We start from the raw sequence: 12,213 nt of genomic DNA, 5'->3' as shown, positions 1-12,213 counted from the left end.
CCAAAAGTCTTCCTTAGGTGGTGTTGTTCACCATCCAGCTTATTTATTTTTAGTACGGGGTATCTCACAGGCCTAGAATTTACAAGATACAGATAAGGATGGTTGGCAAACAAGCCCCCGCAATCACATTGCTTGTAACTCTCTCAGAGAACCGAGATTACAACCATGTGTTAGCATCCTTCATTTTATACCAGGGTTCTGGGGTCTAATTTTAGGTTCTCATACTTTTACATGCATTTTTCCAGCCATGTACTTATGTCTAGATTAGTGTTCAGCATGGAAGAGATGCCTAACAAGCACAAGCTTAGTGGGGGGGTGGGTAAGTGAGTTAATAGATGAAAGAGGACATTATACCTTTTTTTTGTATGTATCTCGAGTGAAAAGGGTAATGTGAAGAAAATGTTATTTTTTCTTATAATGCTTAGCTTTGCTGTTTACATGTACAAATACCAATAGCAGATGTTGTGTTTATACACATTTCTACACACAGAGATTTTTCTTCCCAGTAAAGATACTATGAAATTTCATGGTATTGGGCTTGGTGCTAGATTACAAGCACTTCTTTAACTGAAAGATGTTCATACCTCAGTGCAGGATTTGAATAAACAGTAGGTGATGGGAACTAGCAGGGAAAGAAAGGTTCTCTTGCTTCTGTTTAGGGTATTTTTCTTACCTCCTCATTAGAGACTCATGTCTTTACTTAAACACTGAGTGAACATGAATAAGAACTTCTGTTCCTGAAACGTTGGCTTGAGTATACCTTTCAGAATTAACAAGGAAAACAGAAAATACACAAAGGCTTAATATTGATGTGACAATATGTAAATGTCTCAATTTTGCAAGCTTTGATAATCATGTAATCATGTAGCTAGTATGCTGTTTTCAAGGTATGGGACATTCTGATCACTTTGCAGTCTTCTCCATCCCACAGGACAGCAGTGACCTACTCTATATAACCATAGGATGTGTCGTGTCTTCTTTACATTTCTTAAAATAAATATTACACTGCCCTGTTTCTATGCATAATCCTGGGAGTTCTGTCTTTAAGCTTCAGAGTTTTTAACTTAATCTACTTTTTACTTTTTGGATTTATAGTTCATTGTTTTGCTGACTTACATTTCCCTAATAACTGTAGGAGATGGCCACTTTCCCAACTATTTTCTCAGTTGTTCCTATATGTTGGGAAGGACTTACAACTTTGCTCATGTTAGAGTTAGTTTGCTTATCTTTATCTGGTAAAAATTTTTGTTTTATTTTTGTGAATCTGTGTGTGTATATGTGTGTGTGTTCAAGTTACTTCCATCCTTAACCTGAGAGTGGATGACTGTGATTCAAGAGGACATCAGATCATCAGGAACTAGAGTTAGGTTCACAACATCCTAACACGGTTTCAGGGAGCTGGATTCCCATTATCTGCATGATCAGCCATCTGTCTAAATCACTGAGAAGTTTCTCCAGGCCCACTTTCACTGTCTTGGTTAGTAGAAATCCTGTATTATGGACCTGTGTTTTGAATTATATTTTAAATATATATTTTCTATTTTTGTGTATATGTGTCTATCTGTGTGTGCTTGTGTGTGTGTGTGTGTATGTGTGTGTGTGTGTGTTATGTGTTCACATATATTTGTCTCTGTGGCAGCACACATGTTTGCATGTGCTTGAAGAGGTCATAAATCAATCATGGCTGTCTTTCTCAATCATCTCCCACAATGTTTTGTTTGAGATAGGTTCTTTTATTTTTAACTGGAGCTCATAACTTTGGTCAGGTTAACTGTCCAGCAATCCCCAGGAATCTGTCTGTCCCTGCTTCTCCTGTGCTGAGATGAAAAGTTCAGACTACCAAACAGCGCTTGTATCCTTTTAATGCAAGTTCTGGCCTTTTCAGCAAGCTCTTTACTGATTGTGCTATCTCCCAACCTTCAAACAGCTGCATTTTGATGGCCATGAGTTTTTGCTTCTGTTAAAGTACAACTTAACAGTAATTTTTCAGGTCCAGCTATGCAGTTTGAGCCTCTCAGGCAATTTACTCACCCCAGGCTGTGTTAGCACTGCTCCATTTTCTTAAGAATTCTACCTTTGCAGCCATATCCTGAAGTTTTTTTGGTGCAGTGTGAATGACGTGGGCAGAAACATTTAGATTTTAATGTACATTCACCTAGATCCAAAATGATTTGTTAGAAAGATTACCTTCTTCTTAATGAATTACATCCTCAGGAAAACCGAGAAAAATAGACACAAACTCAGTCAATATTTTTGAGCTCTAAAAATCACTTCTAAAAACATCCATGTTAAAGGATGGCCAAGTCCTGTTCCCTGGTCTGCCTGTTTGTCCTTATGCCTATTCAAGTTCATTAGAGTCTGGATCAACAACATGTTCCTTGGCTTGTTTTCTCTCAAAACTGTGGTTCCTCTGTGCCTTTTATCTTTTCATATTTATTTTAAAATCTACTTATCAATTTTTACAGACACCACCTCAAAATCCATTAAGAAGATCACTTGCAAATTTGCCCTACATTCCATCTCAATCTTAAAGAGTCTAAGTACAGTCTGAGACATGCAATTATGTATTCTTTAGTAGACATGATAGTATATATTTCATATATGTAGGTTATATAAAAATGGTCTTTTTTTTCTACATTTTTCTTTGCTTACCCAAATCTGATTCCTCAGTCCCAGCTGACTGTTTTCAATTGTCCCAGGAAAACAAGTTTTATTTTAATGTTTATAGTCTCTCATTAGTCACTGCTTATTTTTCAATTTCAGCTGAGAAGACTCTCGGATGCTTAAAAACAGAACACCAAATGTATGGTAGAGTTTTTGCCTCCATATGAAATGTCAGAAGTCAAACCTCACTACCTGTAATACCAGCATTTTCTTCAATGTTCCCACAGAAAAACCTATTGCTCTCCAAAGTGCAAATGCTCCCACTCTTCTTCTCAAAACATTGGTCAGCTTTGTCACAAGAATAACCCACTCCTAATACAGATTCCTATCTCTATTTTTGGTTTCTATTGCTGTCATAAATCATTATGACCAAAAGTAACATGAAGAGGAATTCCCAAACTATACATAGTTCATCATCAACGAAATTCATGGCAGGAACTCAAGGCAAGAACCTGGAAACAGTAAAGGAAGCAGAAGCCAGAGAACAACACTGTTTACTGTCTTAGTCTCTATGGCTTTCTCATGCTTCTTTAATTTAGCATACAGGACCATTTGCCCCAGGGCAGCACCATAAACCAAGGGTTGGACCCTCATTTAGTAATTATTAACCAAGGAAGTGATCTACATTCTTGACTGTAATTCAGTCATCATCAACCTTTCTAGAAGATTCTAGATTATGTTAAATTGACACCAAACCAAGAAGCACATCTACTTTTTTCATGAATTTTAAAGTCTGCAATGTTTTTGACATGGGTGACATTTTATACCAGATTTTTAGATGGTTTTTTTTGTCTTTCTTAATTGACATGTCTATTGACATGAGTTCCCCATTTTCCTCCTCCTGGCCCATGAAAATCTACTGTCTGAATTTATGCTCTTGACTGTTTTAGTTGACTCCTATTAGCAGAAATACACACATTTTCTTTCCTTTGCGTGGCTTACTTTACATGGTTCCTTAGGGCTTCTTCATACTATATTATACTGTAAGATTGATCTCATTTTATGAGGGGGGCTATTATTACATTGTTAGTGTATGCTACATGTTTATTATCCATTCATCTGTTGACAGATGTTCTGTTTGTTTCCAGGTTTTACTTATATGAACAATGTAGCAATGAGCTTGGAAGTTTCAGTATTCCTTCCAGAGTAGGATTTCAATTCTTCTGAATAATTAAGCATGGGTAGGGTCTTTCATGCTTTCATGCAGTGATTTTTTGATGTGATTGTTTCTTTTTATTCTATATGTTTTGGATATGTATCTCTCTATGGTGTACATGTCTGTGTGTATTCTCTTGTGTGTGCATGTTTGTGATTGGTGTGTGTGCATATGGAAATCAGCGACTGAGGCTGAGTGTCTTTTACAGTTGCATTCCATTTAATTACTGAAGAATGGTTGGTTTCTGGCTGAACCTCGTCCTTACGCATACTAGCTATCTTTCTCTGGAAATCCTGTTTTTGCTTCAGAACCACAGATTATTGCCATGCCACAATAACTGACTTTTCTGTGAGTATTTTGCCTGGGATTTTACTCTGGTCCTCAAACTTTTACTGTAAGTATTTTCAAAGAGGTGCCACATGTCCAGCCCTCTTTATTTATTTACTCTGATGATTCACACTGATACATAATATCCTAATAGTTTAAAGCTGTCTGGAACACGGAAATAAACCTTGGTATAGTTATAGATTGCCGAATTTTGTTTGGTGGTATTCAGTAACATTTTTATGATGCTTACTTTTATTCATAATATTTATTAGTCTGTCATTTCCTTTTCTGAAAATGCTATCCATTGCTTGGTTTAACAGGAAGGATGAGATTCATACCACTTTTAATACAAGGGGTGTGTGGAATCTGTTCATGGCTGGTATTAATTCATTCACTTTACAACCTGCATAGTAATCATTATTGTTTGAAAAGCATATATTTAATTTTGAGTTCAATTTTTATGAAACATGAAACTGTTTAAATTTTCTAATTCAGTTTTGATTTTCTATTTAATTTTTAGTCAGTTTTATGATTTATATTTCTTTAATAATTTGTCAGTTATTTGAGTTGTAATGTTTGTAATAATCACAAAAATTATGTGACATTTTCTTCTTTTTTGGTGTAGAATATGGAGAGATGCTCTGCATTCTGAATCTCATGGGTGACAGACTATTTGATTGTGGAAAGGAACTGATGCTTCATTTGGAAATTTCAATTATAAATAGTTCTAAAGTATCAATTTGAGGGCCGGGCGTTGGTGGCACACGCCTTTAATCCCAGCACTCGGGAGGCAGAGGCAGGCGGATCTCTGTGAGTTCGAGGCCAGCCTGGTCTACAGAGCGAGTGCCAGGACAGCCTCCAAAACAATACAGAGAAAAACCCTTTCTCGAAAAATTAAAAAAAAATCTAATTTTTTTCGACTTTTGCCTTTATTTTTTGTTTTTCCATTTTAAGTTTAGCATGCTTTCATTTTCTAACTGTTGAGGGTGAAAATATAGATAAATGGATTTAGACACTTCTACTTTTATAAAATAAGAACTTAAATTGATAAAAAAAAGTTCTTCAAAACTTACTTCACTGATTCTGGTAAGTCATAGTGTGCTATATTTTTAATATCATTTATTTCAAAATATTTCTTGGTGTATCTTGTAATATTTTATCAATTTATGTATTTTGGTTAAATATCTGAATAAATGGAAATTTCTTCCAAATGTAATTGTGGTCCCTAGTTTTTTGGCTTATGTTCAACTAAGGACAAAAGTTTAAAACTTTTAATACTTGGCCTTTAAAGGGTTTATTTCATGATTTTAACATAGGTATGTCTTTGTGTTATGTGTGTGTGAGTGTGTGTTTGTGTGAGAGAGAGAGAGTGAGAGATAGAGACACACACACACACAGAGAGAGAGAGAGAGAGAGAGAGAAAGAGAGAGAGAGAGAGAGAGAGAGAGAGAGAGAGAGAGGCAGAGAAAGTGAGAAGAGAGAGTATTTGAGTGTAGGTTCCCTCAATGGTCATAAAAGGAATTGGAACTCACTAGGGCTGGAGTCCGAGCAGTTTTGAGCAATCGAACATTGGTTCTGAGAATCGAACTCGGGTCCTCTGCAAGAGCAGTATTCACTCTTAACTGCTGAGTCATCTGTCCAGCCCCTCTTTGTAATGACTTATTAATATTTATTCTAACTAACTCACATGTCATCTGCTTTGGTAAAAATTGTAGGTAGGATTGTTGCAATTAGCATTTATCAAGTCTAATGTTTATAAAAACTAATTGGGTCAGTTGGTTAAGAGTACTGTTAATGTCATCTACATCCTTACTGCTTCTCTACTTGTTCCATTGGCTGTTAAGACGTTAGTGTTAAAAATGACATTGAGGTCAAGATTCAGGTTAGGTCAATTAACTCAGAATATCAGAGCTATAGCACTCATTTTATTGTAATATGCCATAAGGATCAAATGTTGGTATTCAAACAGATAAAGTAGTTTCCATCCACAACTACTGAGAATAATGACTTATACAATTATGTTGCTTAAACTTAACAAATAGATGGATATTTGAATTTTTTTGTAAATGTTCTTATACAATTATAAATCCCAAAGACAAGTATTACATACTCACAAAAACAATGTGATCCAAATAAGTAGTGTCTAGTGAGCACCTCACATTCCCTAAAGCTATAATGGCCAGAGATAGCTTTGCTAGTGGGGATATGTGATCTCTGACTATGGTCCATGTTTCATTGGTTATTGTATTTGTAATCCAATAATAGATGAAGAGATCTCCTTTTCTATAAGTTTGCCTCTAATAACCGTGTTGTTGTTTAGTTAAGAATAAATATTGTCTGAAGTTGCAGTGGATCAGTGTTTATCCCTCGAATACTAACAGACATCGTGTGTCCATAACACAAAGAGGGATGCTCTCTCAGCCTGGACTCTTAGGGGAGTGCCTGGACCCTACCCTGGGTGAAATGACAGACTCTAGATATCCCCTATGTGGAAGGAATTGGCAATAGGGTGGGAGGATGGGGGGGTTGGGGGATGTGGGAGGAAGGGAGGGAGAGGGAACTGGGATTGACACGTAAAACAAGCTATTTAAAATTAAAAAAAAGAATAAATATTGTCTGAAGTTAACCAACATTGTCCAACAAATGAGCTTTACATACTAATACTAATGAAAGCTAGTTTGAAATTTTAATATTTGATCATTATCGCCTTTCCAGATTATGAGGGTTTTTCTGTTCGTTGATAAGAACTGAGAGTTAGAACACCCTGTGATCTGGCAGAACAGGACTTAGCTTTCATGGACACAGCTCCCTGAACCCCATAATATAGACCCATCATAGGCTTTCTGGAATCTATGAAGACCACCTAAAACAGAGATGAAAGTTTCATGCTCTGCCTTCTGTGGGTTATCTTTGACAGGATCAGGAAAGGAAATGGATGACCCATATTACCCCGACCCACACAAAGATGAGTCAGGCAAGAAAGGAAATCGAGCTGACTGGAAGTCATCATCCATGCTGAACAGAGGTCCCTGACAATGAAGAAAGCTGCACAGATAAGCTTGTGTAGGTATGCCTGTTGCAAGCATTTGAATAATTCTTAGAGGCACTGAACAGAGCACATAGGAACTCTGCTTGGCCTAACTGAAGCTAATAACAGAAGTGTAAGTTATAATGATACTAAAGTCTGCCTTAAAGGGAATTATTCACTGGCTTGGGACCATAAAATACCACTTTGCATGCTTCAGATTGTATTTCTATTAGTTTTTTTTAATGACTAGAGAGTGATAAGAGAAAATTAGTGCATCACTTCTTATATCGGTTAAACATGAAAAAATCATTGGGAAACAAAGGGCTTTTTTTCTGCAAACAGCATTGCTATTTATCTTTTAATTTTATTATATACAAAGGACTTCAATTATGACATTTTATGTTTCTATAGTATATATAAATTTTTATTATGATTTATGTACTTATCTATTTATGTTTATATTTGTTTATTTTTTCATTCCACAGTGTATGTATAAACTTCAGTGAAAACTTGTGTGAGTCTCCTCTCCCTTTCCAACATGAGGGTGCTGGGCATCAAATGCAGGTGATCATGATTGGTGGCAGGTGCCTTTGCCTGCTAAGCTACTTTGTTGCTCAATGATGTATCTCAATCATGATCATAGCTCCTCAGCCTTTCTAGTCCACTTTCCACTTCCTGATCCACTTCTCCCATGGTACATGGGTCAGGAAGACCTGAGGAATCTCCTTTCCTCAGGTACCTCGGTGTTCTTTCACTCATCTACACATGCAGGGCAGGATGGTATACCTTTGTAATCTTAGCATTTCTAGGAGTAACAGAAGTGTACCAGGGGTTCACTGGCCAGCCAGTTTACTGCAATAGGAAAGCTCTGGGCCAATGAAGAGACACTGTCTTAAAACAAACAAACAAACAAATGAAAAAAAACCATAAAACAAACATGGCAAATAGTGCCTGAGAAAAACCTGGAGATTGACTATATGCACATGTATACCAATGCACCTTCATACATAATAAGACACACATGTTCCAATATCATAAAATAAATAAGGTGTCAAATATCAACATCTAGTCTTGCTGATAGTTTGTCAATAAATCCTGATTTTTCTTAAATTATTATATGCCAGGCATTGTGACATACTGGGAACATATAGAATTGGGGGTTCCTCAAAACTCAACATTATATGAAAAACAAAAAAATCCAGGATACGCAAAACAACAGTTTACAATAAAGGACCTTCCAGAGGCATCACTATCCCTGACTTCAAGCTCTATTATAGAGCTATAGTCCTGAAATAAGTTTGGTTTTGGAACAAAAACAGACAGGTTGACTAATGGAATTGAATTGGAAACCCTGATATTAACCCACACACCTACCAGCACCTGATTTTTAACAAGGAATCTAAAATTATACAATGGGGAAAAAAAGCATCTTCAACAAATGGAGCTGTCATAACTGGATGCTGACCTTTAGAAGACTGCCAATAGATCAATATCTATCGCCACACACAAAAGTTATGTCCAAAGGGATCAAAGACATCAACATAGTTCAGCCACACTGAACCTATTAGAAGAGAAAGTAGGAGGTATCCTTGAATGAAGTGGTACAGTGAACCACAATTTCCTGAACATATCACAAGTAGCACAGACACTGAGACTGACAATTAATAAATGGGATCTCCTGAAACTGAGAAGCTTCTGTAAGGCAAAGGACACAGTCAGTAAGGCAAAACAGCAGCCCACATAATGAAAAAAGATTTTCACCAACCCCACATTTGACAGAGGGCTGATTTCCAAAATATGCAAATAACTGAAGAAGCTAATCACCAAATACCAAATAATTTAATTAAAAAATGGGGTAGAGAACTAAACAGAGGAAGTGCTCCACATCCTTAGTCATCAGGGAGATGCAATTCAAAACAACTCTGAAATACCATCTTACACAACTTTGTATGGCTAAAATCAAAAACATGATTGACAGTTTATGCTGGAGAGAATATGGATAAAGAGAAAAGTTTCTCCATTGCAGTTGGGAGTGCAAATTTGTACAATCACTTTGGAAATCAGTATGGTGGTTTCTTGGGAAAATGGGAACCAGTATTCCTCAAGATCCAGCAATTCCACTCTTAGGCTTATTCCCAAAGGATGCGCATTCATATAACAAGGACAACTGTGTGTTCAACTCTGTTCATAGAAACATTATTTGTAATAGCCATGACCTGGAAGCAACCTAGATGTCCCTCAACTAAAAATGGATACAGAAAATGTGGTACAATTACACAATGGAGAATACTCAGTGGAAAAAATGGAATATTGAAATGTTCATGCAAATGAATGGAACTAGAAGAAACCATTCTAAGTGAGGTAATTCAGTCACAGAAAGACAAAGGTATGTACTCACTCATATGTGGAAATTAGACATAGAGCAAAGGATTGCCAACATACAATCCATACCTCCAGAGAAGAAAGGAAACAAGGAGGATCCTAAGAGAGTCATATACTGTCCCGACTGTGAAGCAGAAAAGACAATAGACCCTGAACAAATTGGGAGCAAGGGGGAGGGGAAAGATGTAGGAAAAAGAGGAGGGTGAGGAGAATATGAGAGATCAGGAAGAATGAGTGGGGAAAGGAATAGAGGAGAACAAGAAAAAGCCCAGTTAACAGAGGGAACCACTATAGGTTTAAAGAGGAATCTGTCACTAGGGAATTGTACAGAGATCCACAAGGATGACCCCAACTAGGAACCTAAGCAATAGTGGAAAGGCTACATTAAAAGCCTTTCCCTTATAATGATAATGATGACTACCTTAAATGCCATCCTAGAACCTCATCCAGTAACTGATGGAAGCAGAAGCAGACACCCATAGTTAAGCATTGAGCCGAACCCCTGGAAGCCAGTTGCAGAGAGGAAGGAGTGATGATCAAAGGGGTCAAGACCAGGCCGGGGAAACCCACAGAAAACAGGTGACCTGAACAAGGGGGATCTTATGGACCCCAGACTGAAACCTGGAAAACCATCATAGGACTGACCCAGGCCCCCTAAATATGTGTGTACATTAGAAGGCCTGGGCACTCTATGGTGTCTCTAGTAGTCGATCAGTATTTATCCCTAGTATATGATGAACTTTTGGATCGCATTCCCCATAGAGGGATTGTCTCTCAGTATAGCCACACAGTGGAGGATTATGCCCTACTCCAAATGATGTGACAGACTTGGATGATCTGATATGGAAGACCTCACCCTCTCTGGGGAGCAGAAAGGGAACGGGTCCTTGTGATACATGGGAGAATTGATTGGAGAAGGAACTGGGTTTGATATGTAAAACAAGATTGTTTCTAAAATAATAAGAAAAAATTAAAAGGAGGTAAGGGTTCAAAGTATGCATTTGCTTTGGTGTTTTTATTTTAACCAGTTTATAGCACTGTGGTTCTCAATAACTTTACTTCAGTAAAAACAGTTGTAATTTAAAACATATACTATGTCAGGAGTATTTGTATTTGTAATTATTACATTTTATTTTTTATTTTTTTTATTAATATTTTTTTATTTTCCATTTTAAATTTAGATAAGAAACAAGGTTGCTTCACAAGTCAGTACGAGGTCCCTCTCCCTTTCCCTCCCCTCCTCCCGTGCCCTCCCCCCCATCCCCCCCCCGTTATCCCCTCTTTCCCCCAGGGAGGGTGAGGCCCTCCATGGGGGTGTCCATAGTCTGTCATTTCATATAGGGCAGGGCCTAGACCCTTCCCCAAGAGTTCAGGGTGAGAGTGCACCTCACATTGTTCTATGGGAGTCCAGAGACCGTGTGTATACTTGGGATGGGTACTGATCTGCTGTCCAAGGCTCAATAGATTACCTAGGCCTCCTCACTGACACCCAGATTCAGGGGGTCTTGATCAGTCCCATGCTGGATTCCCAGGCTGATGCCTGGGATTCAAGAGTTAACCTTTGTCTGGTCAGCTGTTTCTGGGGGTTCAACCAGCCCAGTCTTAATCCCTTTGATCATCAGTCCTCCCTCTCTGATACTGGCTTTCTTGAGTTCAGCTCAGTACTTAACCAGCCAGTAAATGAAGTTTCTGTTTCCCAGACTCTCTGGCAATAGGATTGTAGGCTGGCACTCCCCAGATCTATGTCTAAAATCCATATATGAGAGAGTACATACCATGTTTCTCTTTTTGTGACTGGGTTACCTCACTCAGGATGGTTTCTTCTAGTGTCATCCATTTGCCTGCGAATCTCATGATTCCATTATTTTTTTCTGCTGAATAGTACTCCATTGTGTAGATGTACCACATTTTCTCTATCCATTCTTCGGGTGAGGGACATCTAGGTTGCTTCCAAGTTCTGGCTATTACAAATAAAGCTGCTATGAACATAGTGGAACAGACATCTTTGTTATATGAATGGGCATCTTTTGGATATATGCCTAAGAGTGCAGTTGCAGGGTCTTGTGGTAGGTTTATTCCCATTTTTCTGAGGAATCTCCATACTGCTTTCCAAAGTGGCAAAGGGTCTAATAGAAGTAATGACCCAACTGGGATTAACAGATATCTATAGAAAATTATTACATTTTAAATGCATATGTGTACATATACATGTGTGTATCATGTGAGTTTATATGTGTGCACCTGAGTGGGTGTGTGCTTGCATCTGTCTGTCCAGCAGCATGTGGAGTCCAGAGATTAATGCCAGTTTGTCTTCTTCATCTAATGACTTTTGGAAGTTTTTCACTGAACCTGGAGCTTGTGAATTCAGCTAGACTAGCTGATGACTGTATTCCAGGCATTAGTGTGCCTTTGCCTCCTCAGACATAGGATTACAGACATACACTACTCATCTTCAGGTTTCTCCGTGGTACTAGTAATATGAATGCAGGAGCAACAAACGCTTTACACAGTGATTAATGTCCCTAGTCCCTGATACTGGGTCAGAATCTTATCATCATGTGGTCATAAAATGAACTGAAGAGGGTGTTCCATTTTTACCATTACCATGAACCCAAGGAAAGGCAATTATGACAATCATGGTTTCAATTAGAAATGT

Source organism: Mesocricetus auratus, unplaced genomic scaffold, assembly GCF_017639785.1.
Source record: "Mesocricetus auratus isolate SY011 unplaced genomic scaffold, BCM_Maur_2.0 Super-Scaffold_100676, whole genome shotgun sequence".
Lineage (NCBI taxonomy): Eukaryota > Metazoa > Chordata > Mammalia > Rodentia > Cricetidae > Mesocricetus > Mesocricetus auratus.
The sequence above is the reverse complement of the archived record's forward strand: the minus strand, read 5'-3'. Positions refer to the sequence as shown.